We start from the raw sequence: 10814 nt of genomic DNA, 5'->3' as shown, positions 1-10814 counted from the left end.
TTTTATTGCGCCTTGCATTCAGCAGGAAGATCTTTAGCTTGAATCTGTGGCCTAGGTATTCACCTTGGTATTTCTTTTGGCACAAAGTGAAGGAGTATTTAAGAGAAAATGCACAATGTGTTTCTTATGTTGTTATGAACAACTTGTTACTCTTTCTCATTAAGCTTCAGCCACTGAAGAAATATATAAATAAGGGCTGACTTCCTGTAAGACGTGTCCAAAGCTGGGACGGAATAAAAGGAGACACTTGTAAATGATAGTGCTATCGTTTGAGAAAGGGTAAGTTGAGACTGACTTTCATGCGTATTCACAGACCAAGCATCATAAAGATACCAGCATGATCTTCATTGCGGGCTTAGAGCCGGTATTAGCTTTTGAGAGGTAAGAGGATTTTGAGGGCTCGTTGGTCTAGGGGTATGATTCTCGCTTTGGGTGCGAGAGGTCCCGGGTTCAAATCCCGGACGAGCCCTTTTCTTGGTACTCTTTTCAAGTTGTTTTGAAGTTTGCGTTTCAAAACCAACATCAATTTTTTCTTTGCAGTAGTGGATAATTCTTTGCTAGAGTCTCATGCTTCAGCCCTGCCCAGTCTGAGCTAATACCAAACATCTGGTCTTGCATGGCATGTACGAGCGTTCAGCTAGGGATGTCGGGCAGGTTGCATGAAAGAAATCTAAAGCCAGAGGCCCATGGAATAGCCAGTTCGGAGCAGTTTCATTACAGAAAAATCAACTGTAGGTATCTGTTTCTGTAGTGTAGTGGTTATCACGTTTGCCTCACACGCGAAAGGTCCCCGGTTCGAAACCGGGCAGAAACAGTTGTTATATTGTGTTGGCTACAATGTTGATAGGTGCCGTTTTGCCATGGAATTGTCCAAGCCCTGAAGATTATTTCATGCAATCTCGTTCCAAGAAAGGGAATTCTCTCAAAACACTAAAGTAATCGGCGTGTGGATGTATCTGTTGGTTCTCAGACCTTGCTTTCAAAAGAGCCCTGCAATCGGTTCACTGCTCACCTAGAACAAGCATTAACATGGAGAATTGTTGGCACCAACAGGAATCTTATTTTAGTGGAGTGTTTCTGGCTTTGAGTGCAGAGGCCCTCGGCTCAATTCCAAGATGATCCTTCTCAAGGTGATGATACAAATGCATTGTCACCTTTACGTTTAATGTCAGAATCATTTATTTCCAGTTGGTGGTGTAAGAATGTTTGCAACAGTATGGCGATTTTTCCTAGCCATGCATGAATGAAAGCATATCACTCGCCTTTAGGTGTTTTTCTAATACATTGATATTTGCATCTTCCTTCCTAGCCTGCATGTTTGACTATCTTACAGGCTGCATGTAATAAGTATCACATCAGGGCCCTTCTTCTACTCAATTCACAACTGTTCTATCACGACATAGATAAGAAAGCTGCATCTGCTTTTGTTGTGTAGTGGTAATCAGGTTTACCTGACGTGTGAAAGCCCCATGCTTTGAAAGTACACAGTAACAAAGAAACCGATGACTTTTATAAAAAGGTGTCATGTGTGTCTCTTACTTTGCACAAAAAGTGCCAGAGATGACTTCATTTGCAGTCACTTGAAAAGTAGGGATTCTCCAATAAATGGTAAATGGTTGAAACAAATCTGAAGAAATGCATGACATACCTGTGTGTGTGTGTGTATGCATGTATGTATATATAGGGAGAGAGAGAGCGTCAATATAAACAGACTTTATTTCAATCAAGCTGTCTTTTCTATCCTTCAGGAGCAGAATGTTCTGATCATCAGCGCTCCAGAATGTAGTGTTTTCTTGGCAAGCATCACATATTGTGATGTGTTAGCTAAAAGTTCCATATCCTACAGACCGATATATTCCTCTGTACTTGTACCTTGGGGATTCATCAAAACCTGGCATCATAAGCAGCTTTCTACTGCCACAGACTGGACAGCGAAACAATTTAAAATATCCCAGAAAAAGAAAATAAGCATGCTTAATCAGAGCTTTCTGGACAGGAAGGACATTTGAGCAAGTGAGGAATAAGCACTGCTTTTGTTAATTTGCATAGGCAGAATAGAGACTTCTGGGAAAAGGCCGAAATTACAGTCACAGAAAATGGCTGCATCTATAGAGAACGCTAAGAAGTGTTGGCAGCTTTTCCTCTGACCCTGGCCACTTTTACAAGCAATCCTATGATAGTCAGCAGGACCCACCCTAAAAAGGAAGGGGCATCCACTTGGACCCTTTCCACCTTTTCTAAATCGAGCCTGATCGAGCCGATAAGCACATGTCATTCTCATTTCAGAAAGGTATTGGTTAGCTTGCTGCTAGCAGCTCAGTTATGTTATGATGTTAGAGGCTATGCAAGGAATGCTTTAGTCCAGCGATATGCAGTTTTTATTGCGCCTTGCATTCAGCAGGAAGATCTTTAGCTTGAATCTGTGGCCTAGGTATTCACCTTGGTATTTTTTTTGGCACAAAGTGAAGGAGTATTTGAGAGAAAATGCACAATGTGTTTCTTATGTTGTTATGAACAACTTGTTACTCTTTCTCATTAAGCTTCAGCCACTGCAGAAATATATAAATAAGGGCTGACTTCCTGTAAGACGTGTCCAAAGCTGGGACGGAATAAAAGGAGACACTTGTAAATGATAGTGCTATCGTTTGAGAAAGGGTAAGTTGAGACTGACTTTCATGCGTATTCACAGACCAAGCATCATAAAGATACCAGCATGATCTTCATTGCGGGCTTAGAGCCGGTATTAGCTTTTGAGAGGTAAGAGGATTTTGAGGGCTCGTTGGTCTAGGGGTATGATTCTCGCTTTGGGTGCGAGAGGTCCCAGGTTCAAATCCCGGACGAGCCCTTTTCTTGGTACTCTTTTCAAGTTGTTTTGAAGTTTGCGTTTCAAAACCAACATCAATTTTTTCTTTGCAGTAGTGGATAATTCTTTGCTAGAGTCTCATGCTTCAGCCCTGCCCAGTCTGAGCTAATACCAAACATCTGGTCTTGCATGGCATGTACGAGCGTTCAGCTAGGGATGTCGGGCAGGTTGCATGAAAGAAATCTAAAGCCAGAGGCCCATGGAATAGCCAGTTCGGAGCAGTTTCATTACAGAAAAATCAACTGTAGGTATCTGTTTCTGTAGTGTAGTGGTTATCACGTTCGCCTCACACTCGAAAGGTCCCCGGTTCGAAACCGGGCAGAAACAGTTGTTATATTGTGTTGGCTACAATGTTGATATGTGCCGTTTTGCCATGGAATTGTCCAAGCCCTGAAGATTATTTCATGCAATCTCGTTCCAAGAAAGGGAATTCTCTCAAAACACTAAAGAAATCGGCGTGTGGATGTATCTGTTGGTTCTCAGACCTTGCTTTCAAAAGAGCCCTGCAATCGGTTCACTGCTCACCTAGAACAAGCATTAACATGGAGAATTGTTGGCACCAACAGGAATCTTATTTTAGTGGAGTGTTTCTGGCTTTGAGTGCAGAGGCCCTCGGCTCAATTCCAAGATGATCCTTCTCAGGGTGATGATACAAATGCATTGTCACCTTTACGTTTAATGTCAGAATCATTTATTTCCAGTTGGTGGTGTAAGAATGTTTGCAACAGTATGGCGATTTTTCCTAGCCATGCATGAATGAAAGCATATCACTCGCCTTTAGGTGTTTTTCTAATACATTGATATTTGCATCTGCCTTCCTAGCCTGCATGTTTGACTATCTTACAGGCTGCATGTAATAAGTATCACATCAGGGCCCTTCTTCTACTCAATTCACAACTGTTCTATCACGACATAGATAAGAAAGCTGCATCTGCTTTTGTTGTGTAGTGGTAATCAGGTTTACCTGACGTGTGAAAGCCCCATGCTTTGAAAGTACACAGTAACAAAGAAACCGATGACTTTTATAAAAAGGTGTCATGTGTGTCTCTTACTTTGCACAAAAAGTGCCAGAGATGACTTCATTTGCAGTCACTTGAAAAGTAGGGATTCTCCAATAAATGGTAAATGGTTGAAACAAATCTGAAGAAATGCATGACATACCTGTGTGTGTGTGTGTATGCATGTATGTATATATAGGGAGAGAGAGAGCGTCAATATAAACAGACTTTATTTCAATCAAGCTGTCTTTTCTATCCTTCAGGAGCAGAATGTTCTGATCATCAGCGCTCCAGAATGTAGTGTTTTCTTGGCAAGCATCACATATTGTGATGTGTTAGCTAAAAGTTCCATATCCTACAGACCGATATATTCCTCTGTACTTGTACCTTGGGGATTCATCAAAACCTGGCATCATAAGCAGCTTTCTACTGCCACAGACTGGACAGCGAAACAATTTAAAATATCCCAGAAAAAGAAAATAAGCATGCTTAATCAGAGCTTTCTGGACAGGAAGGACATTTGAGCAAGTGAGGAATAAGCACTGCTTTTGTTAATTTGCATAGGCAGAATAGAGACTTCTGGGAAAAGGCCGAAATTACAGTCACAGAAAATGGCTGCATCTATAGAGAACGCTAAGAAGTGTTGGCAGCTTTTCCTCTGACCCTGGCCACTTTTACAAGCAATCCTATGATAGTCAGCAGGACCCACCCTAAAAAGGAAGGGGCATCCACTTGGACCCTTTCCACCTTTTCTAAATCGAGCCTGATTGAGCACTGATTGAGCAGATAAGCACATGTCATTCTCATTTCAGAAAGGTATTGGTTAGCTTGCTGCTAGCAGCTCAGTTATGTTATGATGTTAGAGGCTATGCAAGGAATGCTTTAGTCCAGCGATATGCAGTTTTTATTGCGCCTTGCATTCAGCAGGAAGATCTTTAGCTTGAATCTGTGGCCTAGGTATTCACCTTGGTATTTCTTTTGGCACAAAGTGAAGGAGTATTTAAGAGAAAATGCACAATGTGTTTCTTATGTTGTTATGAACAACTTGTTACTCTTTCTCATTAAGCTTCAGCCACTGAAGAAATATATAAATAAGGGCTGACTTCCTGTAAGACGTGTCCAAAGCTGGGACGGAATAAAAGGAGACACTTGTAAATGATAGTGCTATCGTTTGAGAAAGGGTAAGTTGAGACTGACTTTCATGCGTATTCACAGACCAAGCATCATAAAGATACCAGCATGATCTTCATTGCGGGCTTAGAGCCGGTATTAGCTTTTGAGAGGTAAGAGGATTTTGAGGGCTCGTTGGTCTAGGGGTATGATTCTCGCTTTGGGTGCGAGAGGTCCCGGGTTCAAATCCCGGACGAGCCCTTTTCTTGGTACTCTTTTCAAGTTGTTTTGAAGTTTGCGTTTCAAAACCAACATCAATTTTTTCTTTGCAGTAGTGGATAATTCTTTGCTAGAGTCTCATGCTTCAGCCCTGCCCAGTCTGAGCTAATACCAAACATCTGGTCTTGCATGGCATGTACGAGCGTTCAGCTAGGGATGTCGGGCAGGTTGCATGAAAGAAATCTAAAGCCAGAGGCCCATGGAATAGCCAGTTCGGAGCAGTTTCATTACAGAAAAATCAACTGTAGGTATCTGTTTCTGTAGTGTAGTGGTTATCACGTTTGCCTCACACGCGAAAGGTCCCCGGTTCGAAACCGGGCAGAAACAGTTGTTATATTGTGTTGGCTACAATGTTGATAGGTGCCGTTTTGCCATGGAATTGTCCAAGCCCTGAAGATTATTTCATGCAATCTCGTTCCAAGAAAGGGAATTCTCTCAAAACACTAAAGTAATCGGCGTGTGGATGTATCTGTTGGTTCTCAGACCTTGCTTTCAAAAGAGCCCTGCAATCGGTTCACTGCTCACCTAGAACAAGCATTAACATGGAGAATTGTTGGCACCAACAGGAATCTTATTTTAGTGGAGTGTTTCTGGCTTTGAGTGCAGAGGCCCTCGGCTCAATTCCAAGATGATCCTTCTCAAGGTGATGATACAAATGCATTGTCACCTTTACGTTTAATGTCAGAATCATTTATTTCCAGTTGGTGGTGTAAGAATGTTTGCAACAGTATGGCGATTTTTCCTAGCCATGCATGAATGAAAGCATATCACTCGCCTTTAGGTGTTTTTCTAATACATTGATATTTGCATCTTCCTTCCTAGCCTGCATGTTTGACTATCTTACAGGCTGCATGTAATAAGTATCACATCAGGGCCCTTCTTCTACTCAATTCACAACTGTTCTATCACGACATAGATAAGAAAGCTGCATCTGCTTTTGTTGTGTAGTGGTAATCAGGTTTACCTGACGTGTGAAAGCCCCATGCTTTGAAAGTACACAGTAACAAAGAAACCGATGACTTTTATAAAAAGGTGTCATGTGTGTCTCTTACTTTGCACAAAAAGTGCCAGAGATGACTTCATTTGCAGTCACTTGAAAAGTAGGGATTCTCCAATAAATGGTAAATGGTTGAAATAAATCTGAAGAAATGCATGACATACCTGTGTGTGTGTGTGTGTGTACGCATGTATGTATATATAGGGAGAGAGAGAGCGTCAATATAAACAGACTTTATTTCAATCAAGCTGTCTTTTCTATCCTTCAGGAGCAGAATGTTCTGATCATCAGCGCTCCAGAATGTAGTGTTTTCTTGGCAAGCATCACATATTGTGATGTTTTAGCTAAAAGTTCCATATCCTAGAGACTGATATATTCCTCTGTACTTGTACCTTGGGGATTCATCAAAACCTGGCATCATAAGCAGCTTTCTACTGCCACAGACTGGACAGCGAAACAATTTAAAATATCCCAGAAAAAGAAAATAAGCATGCTTAATCAGAGCTTTCTGGACAGGAAGGACATTTGAGCAAGTGAGGAATGAGCACTGCTTTTGTTAATTTGCATAGGCAGAATAGAGACTTCTGGGAAAAGGCCGAAATTACAGTCACAGAAAATGGCTGCATCTATAGAGAACGCTAAGAAGTGTTGGCAGCTTTTCCTCTGACCCTGGCCACTTTTACAAGCAATCCTATGATAGTCAGCAGGACCCACCCTAAAAAGGAAGGGGCATCCACTTGGACCCTTTCCACCTTTTCTAAATCTCGCCTGATCGAGCCTGATTGAGCACTGATTGAGCAGATAAGCACATGTCATTCTCATTTCAGAAAGGTATTGGTTAGCTTGCTGCTAGCAGCTCAGTTATGTTATGATGTTAGAGGCTATGCAAGGAATGCTTTAGTCCAGCGATATGCAGTTTTTATTGCGCCTTGCATTCAGCAGGAAGATCTTTAGCTTGAATCTGTGGCCTAGGTATTCACCTTGGTATTTCTTTTGGCACAAAGTGAAGGAGTATTTAAGAGAAAATGCACAATGTGTTTCTTATGTTGTTATGAACAACTTGTTACTCTTTCTCATTAAGCTTCAGCCACTGAAGAAATATATAAATAAGGGCTGACTTCCTGTAAGACGTGTCCAAAGCTGGGACGGAATAAAAGGAGACACTTGTAAATGATAGTGCTATCGTTTGAGAAAGGGTAAGTTGAGACTGACTTTCATGCGTATTCACAGACCAAGCATCATAAAGATACCAGCATGATCTTCATTGCGGGCTTAGAGCCGGTATTAGCTTTTGAGAGGTAAGAGGATTTTGAGGGCTCGTTGGTCTAGGGGTATGATTCTCGCTTTGGGTGCGAGAGGTCCCGGGTTCAAATCCCGGACGAGCCCTTTTCTTGGTACTCTTTTCAAGTTGTTTTGAAGTTTGCGTTTCAAAACCAACATCAATTTTTTCTTTGCAGTAGTGGATAATTCTTTGCTAGAGTCTCATGCTTCAGCCCTGCCCAGTCTGAGCTAATACCAAACATCTGGTCTTGCATGGCATGTACGAGCGTTCAGCTAGGGATGTCGGGCAGGTTGCATGAAAGAAATCTAAAGCCAGAGGCCCATGGAATAGCCAGTTCGGAGCAGTTTCATTACAGAAAAATCAACTGTAGGTATCTGTTTCTGTAGTGTAGTGGTTATCACGTTTGCCTCACACGCGAAAGGTCCCCGGTTCGAAACCGGGCAGAAACAGTTGTTATATTGTGTTGGCTACAATGTTGATAGGTGCCGTTTTGCCATGGAATTGTCCAAGCCCTGAAGATTATTTCATGCAATCTCGTTCCAAGAAAGGGAATTCTCTCAAAACACTAAAGTAATCGGCGTGTGGATGTATCTGTTGGTTCTCAGACCTTGCTTTCAAAAGAGCCCTGCAATCGGTTCACTGCTCACCTAGAACAAGCATTAACATGGAGAATTGTTGGCACCAACAGGAATCTTATTTTAGTGGAGTGTTTCTGGCTTTGAGTGCAGAGGCCCTCGGCTCAATTCCAAGATGATCCTTCTCAAGGTGATGATACAAATGCATTGTCACCTTTACGTTTAATGTCAGAATCATTTATTTCCAGTTGGTGGTGTAAGAATGTTTGCAACAGTATGGCGATTTTTCCTAGCCATGCATGAATGAAAGCATATCACTCGCCTTTAGGTGTTTTTCTAATACATTGATATTTGCATCTGCCTTCCTAGCCTGCATGTTTGACTATCTTACAGGCTGCATGTAATAAGTATCACATCAGGGCCCTTCTTCTACTCAATTCACAACTGTTCTATCACGACATAGATAAGAAAGCTGCATCTGCTTTTGTTGTGTAGTGGTAATCAGGTTTACCTGACGTGTGAAAGCCCCATGCTTTGAAAGTACACAGTAACAAAGAAACCGATGACTTTTATAAAAAGGTGTCATGTGTGTCTCTTACTTTGCACAAAAAGTGCCAGAGATGACTTCATTTGCAGTCACTTGAAAAGTAGGGATTCTCCAATAAATGGTAAATGGTTGAAACAAATCTGAAGAAATGCATGACATACCTGTGTGTGTGTGTGTATGCATGTATGTATATATAGGGAGAGAGAGAGCGTCAATATAAACAGACTTTATTTCAATCAAGCTGTCTTTTCTATCCTTCAGGAGCAGAATGTTCTGATCATCAGCGCTCCAGAATGTAGTGTTTTCTTGGCAAGCATCACATATTGTGATGTGTTAGCTAAAAGTTCCATATCCTACAGACCGATATATTCCTCTGTACTTGTACCTTGGGGATTCATCAAAACCTGGCATCATAAGCAGCTTTCTACTGCCACAGACTGGACAGCGAAACAATTTAAAATATCCCAGAAAAAGAAAATAAGCATGCTTAATCAGAGCTTTCTGGACAGGAAGGACATTTGAGCAAGTGAGGAATAAGCACTGCTTTTGTTAATTTGCATAGGCAGAATAGAGACTTCTGGGAAAAGGCCGAAATTACAGTCACAGAAAATGGCTGCATCTATAGAGAACGCTAAGAAGTGTTGGCAGCTTTTCCTCTGACCCTGGCCACTTTTACAAGCAATCCTATGATAGTCAGCAGGACCCACCCTAAAAAGGAAGGGGCATCCACTTGGACCCTTTCCACCTTTTCTAAATCGAGCCTGATTGAGCACTGATTGAGCAGATAAGCACATGTCATTCTCATTTCAGAAAGGTATTGGTTAGCTTGCTGCTAGCAGCTCAGTTATGTTATGATGTTAGAGGCTATGCAAGGAATGCTTTAGTCCAGCGATATGCAGTTTTTATTGCGCCTTGCATTCAGCAGGAAGATCTTTAGCTTGAATCTGTGGCCTAGGTATTCACCTTGGTATTTCTTTTGGCACAAAGTGAAGGAGTATTTAAGAGAAAATGCACAATGTGTTTCTTATGTTGTTATGAACAACTTGTTACTCTTTCTCATTAAGCTTCAGCCACTGAAGAAATATATAAATAAGGGCTGACTTCCTGTAAGACGTGTCCAAAGCTGGGACGGAATAAAAGGAGACACTTGTAAATGATAGTGCTATCGTTTGAGAAAGGGTAAGTTGAGACTGACTTTCATGCGTATTCACAGACCAAGCATCATAAAGATACCAGCATGATCTTCATTGCGGGCTTAGAGCCGGTATTAGCTTTTGAGAGGTAAGAGGATTTTGAGGGCTCGTTGGTCTAGGGGTATGATTCTCGCTTTGGGTGCGAGAGGTCCCGGGTTCAAATCCCGGACGAGCCCTTTTCTTGGTACTCTTTTCAAGTTGTTTTGAAGTTTGCGTTTCAAAACCAACATCAATTTTTTCTTTGCAGTAGTGGATAATTCTTTGCTAGAGTCTCATGCTTCAGCCCTGCCCAGTCTGAGCTAATACCAAACATCTGGTCTTGCATGGCATGTACGAGCGTTCAGCTAGGGATGTCGGGCAGGTTGCATGAAAGAAATCTAAAGCCAGAGGCCCATGGAATAGCCAGTTCGGAGCAGTTTCATTACAGAAAAATCAACTGTAGGTATCTGTTTCTGTAGTGTAGTGGTTATCACGTTTGCCTCACACGCGAAAGGTCCCCGGTTCGAAACCGGGCAGAAACAGTTGTTATATTGTGTTGGCTACAATGTTGATAGGTGCCGTTTTGCCATGGAATTGTCCAAGCCCTGAAGATTATTTCATGCAATCTCGTTCCAAGAAAGGGAATTCTCTCAAAACACTAAAGTAATCGGCGTGTGGATGTATCTGTTGGTTCTCAGACCTTGCTTTCAAAAGAGCCCTGCAATCGGTTCACTGCTCACCTAGAACAAGCATTAACATGGAGAATTGTTGGCACCAACAGGAATCTTATTTTAGTGGAGTGTTTCTGGCTTTGAGTGCAGAGGCCCTCGGCTCAATTCCAAGATGATCCTTCTCAAGGTGATGATACAAATGCATTGTCACCTTTACGTTTAATGTCAGAATCATTTATTTCCAGTTGGTGGTGTAAGAATGTTTGCAACAGTATGGCGATTTTTCCTAGCCATGCATGAATGAAAGCATATCACTCGCC

The 10814-nt window shown here is 41.8% G+C and overlaps 4 non-coding genes across 4 annotated transcripts; all 4 read left to right on the top strand.

The window, feature by feature from the left end:
* Window positions 1-397: 397 nt before the first annotated feature.
* TRNAP-UGG (transfer RNA proline (anticodon UGG)) lies at window positions 398-469 on the top strand. The gene has a single exon. It is a non-coding gene; the product is annotated as a tRNA-Pro (tRNA).
* Window positions 470-5160: 4691 nt separating this feature from the next.
* TRNAP-UGG (transfer RNA proline (anticodon UGG)) lies at window positions 5161-5232 on the top strand. Its single transcript has one exon. It is a non-coding gene; the product is annotated as a tRNA-Pro (tRNA).
* A 2329-nt stretch (window positions 5233-7561) lies between these two features.
* TRNAP-UGG (transfer RNA proline (anticodon UGG)) lies at window positions 7562-7633 on the top strand. Its single transcript has one exon. It is a non-coding gene; the product is annotated as a tRNA-Pro (tRNA).
* Window positions 7634-9948: 2315 nt separating this feature from the next.
* Window positions 9949-10020, top strand: TRNAP-UGG (transfer RNA proline (anticodon UGG)). The gene has a single exon. It is a non-coding gene; the product is annotated as a tRNA-Pro (tRNA).
* Window positions 10021-10814: the final 794 nt, after the last annotated feature.

Source organism: Triturus cristatus, chromosome 8 (genome assembly GCF_964204655.1).
Source record: "Triturus cristatus chromosome 8, aTriCri1.1, whole genome shotgun sequence".
NCBI lineage: Eukaryota > Metazoa > Chordata > Amphibia > Caudata > Salamandridae > Triturus > Triturus cristatus.
Note: the sequence above shows the minus strand (reverse complement) of the source record. Positions and strands in the feature narration are given on the sequence as shown.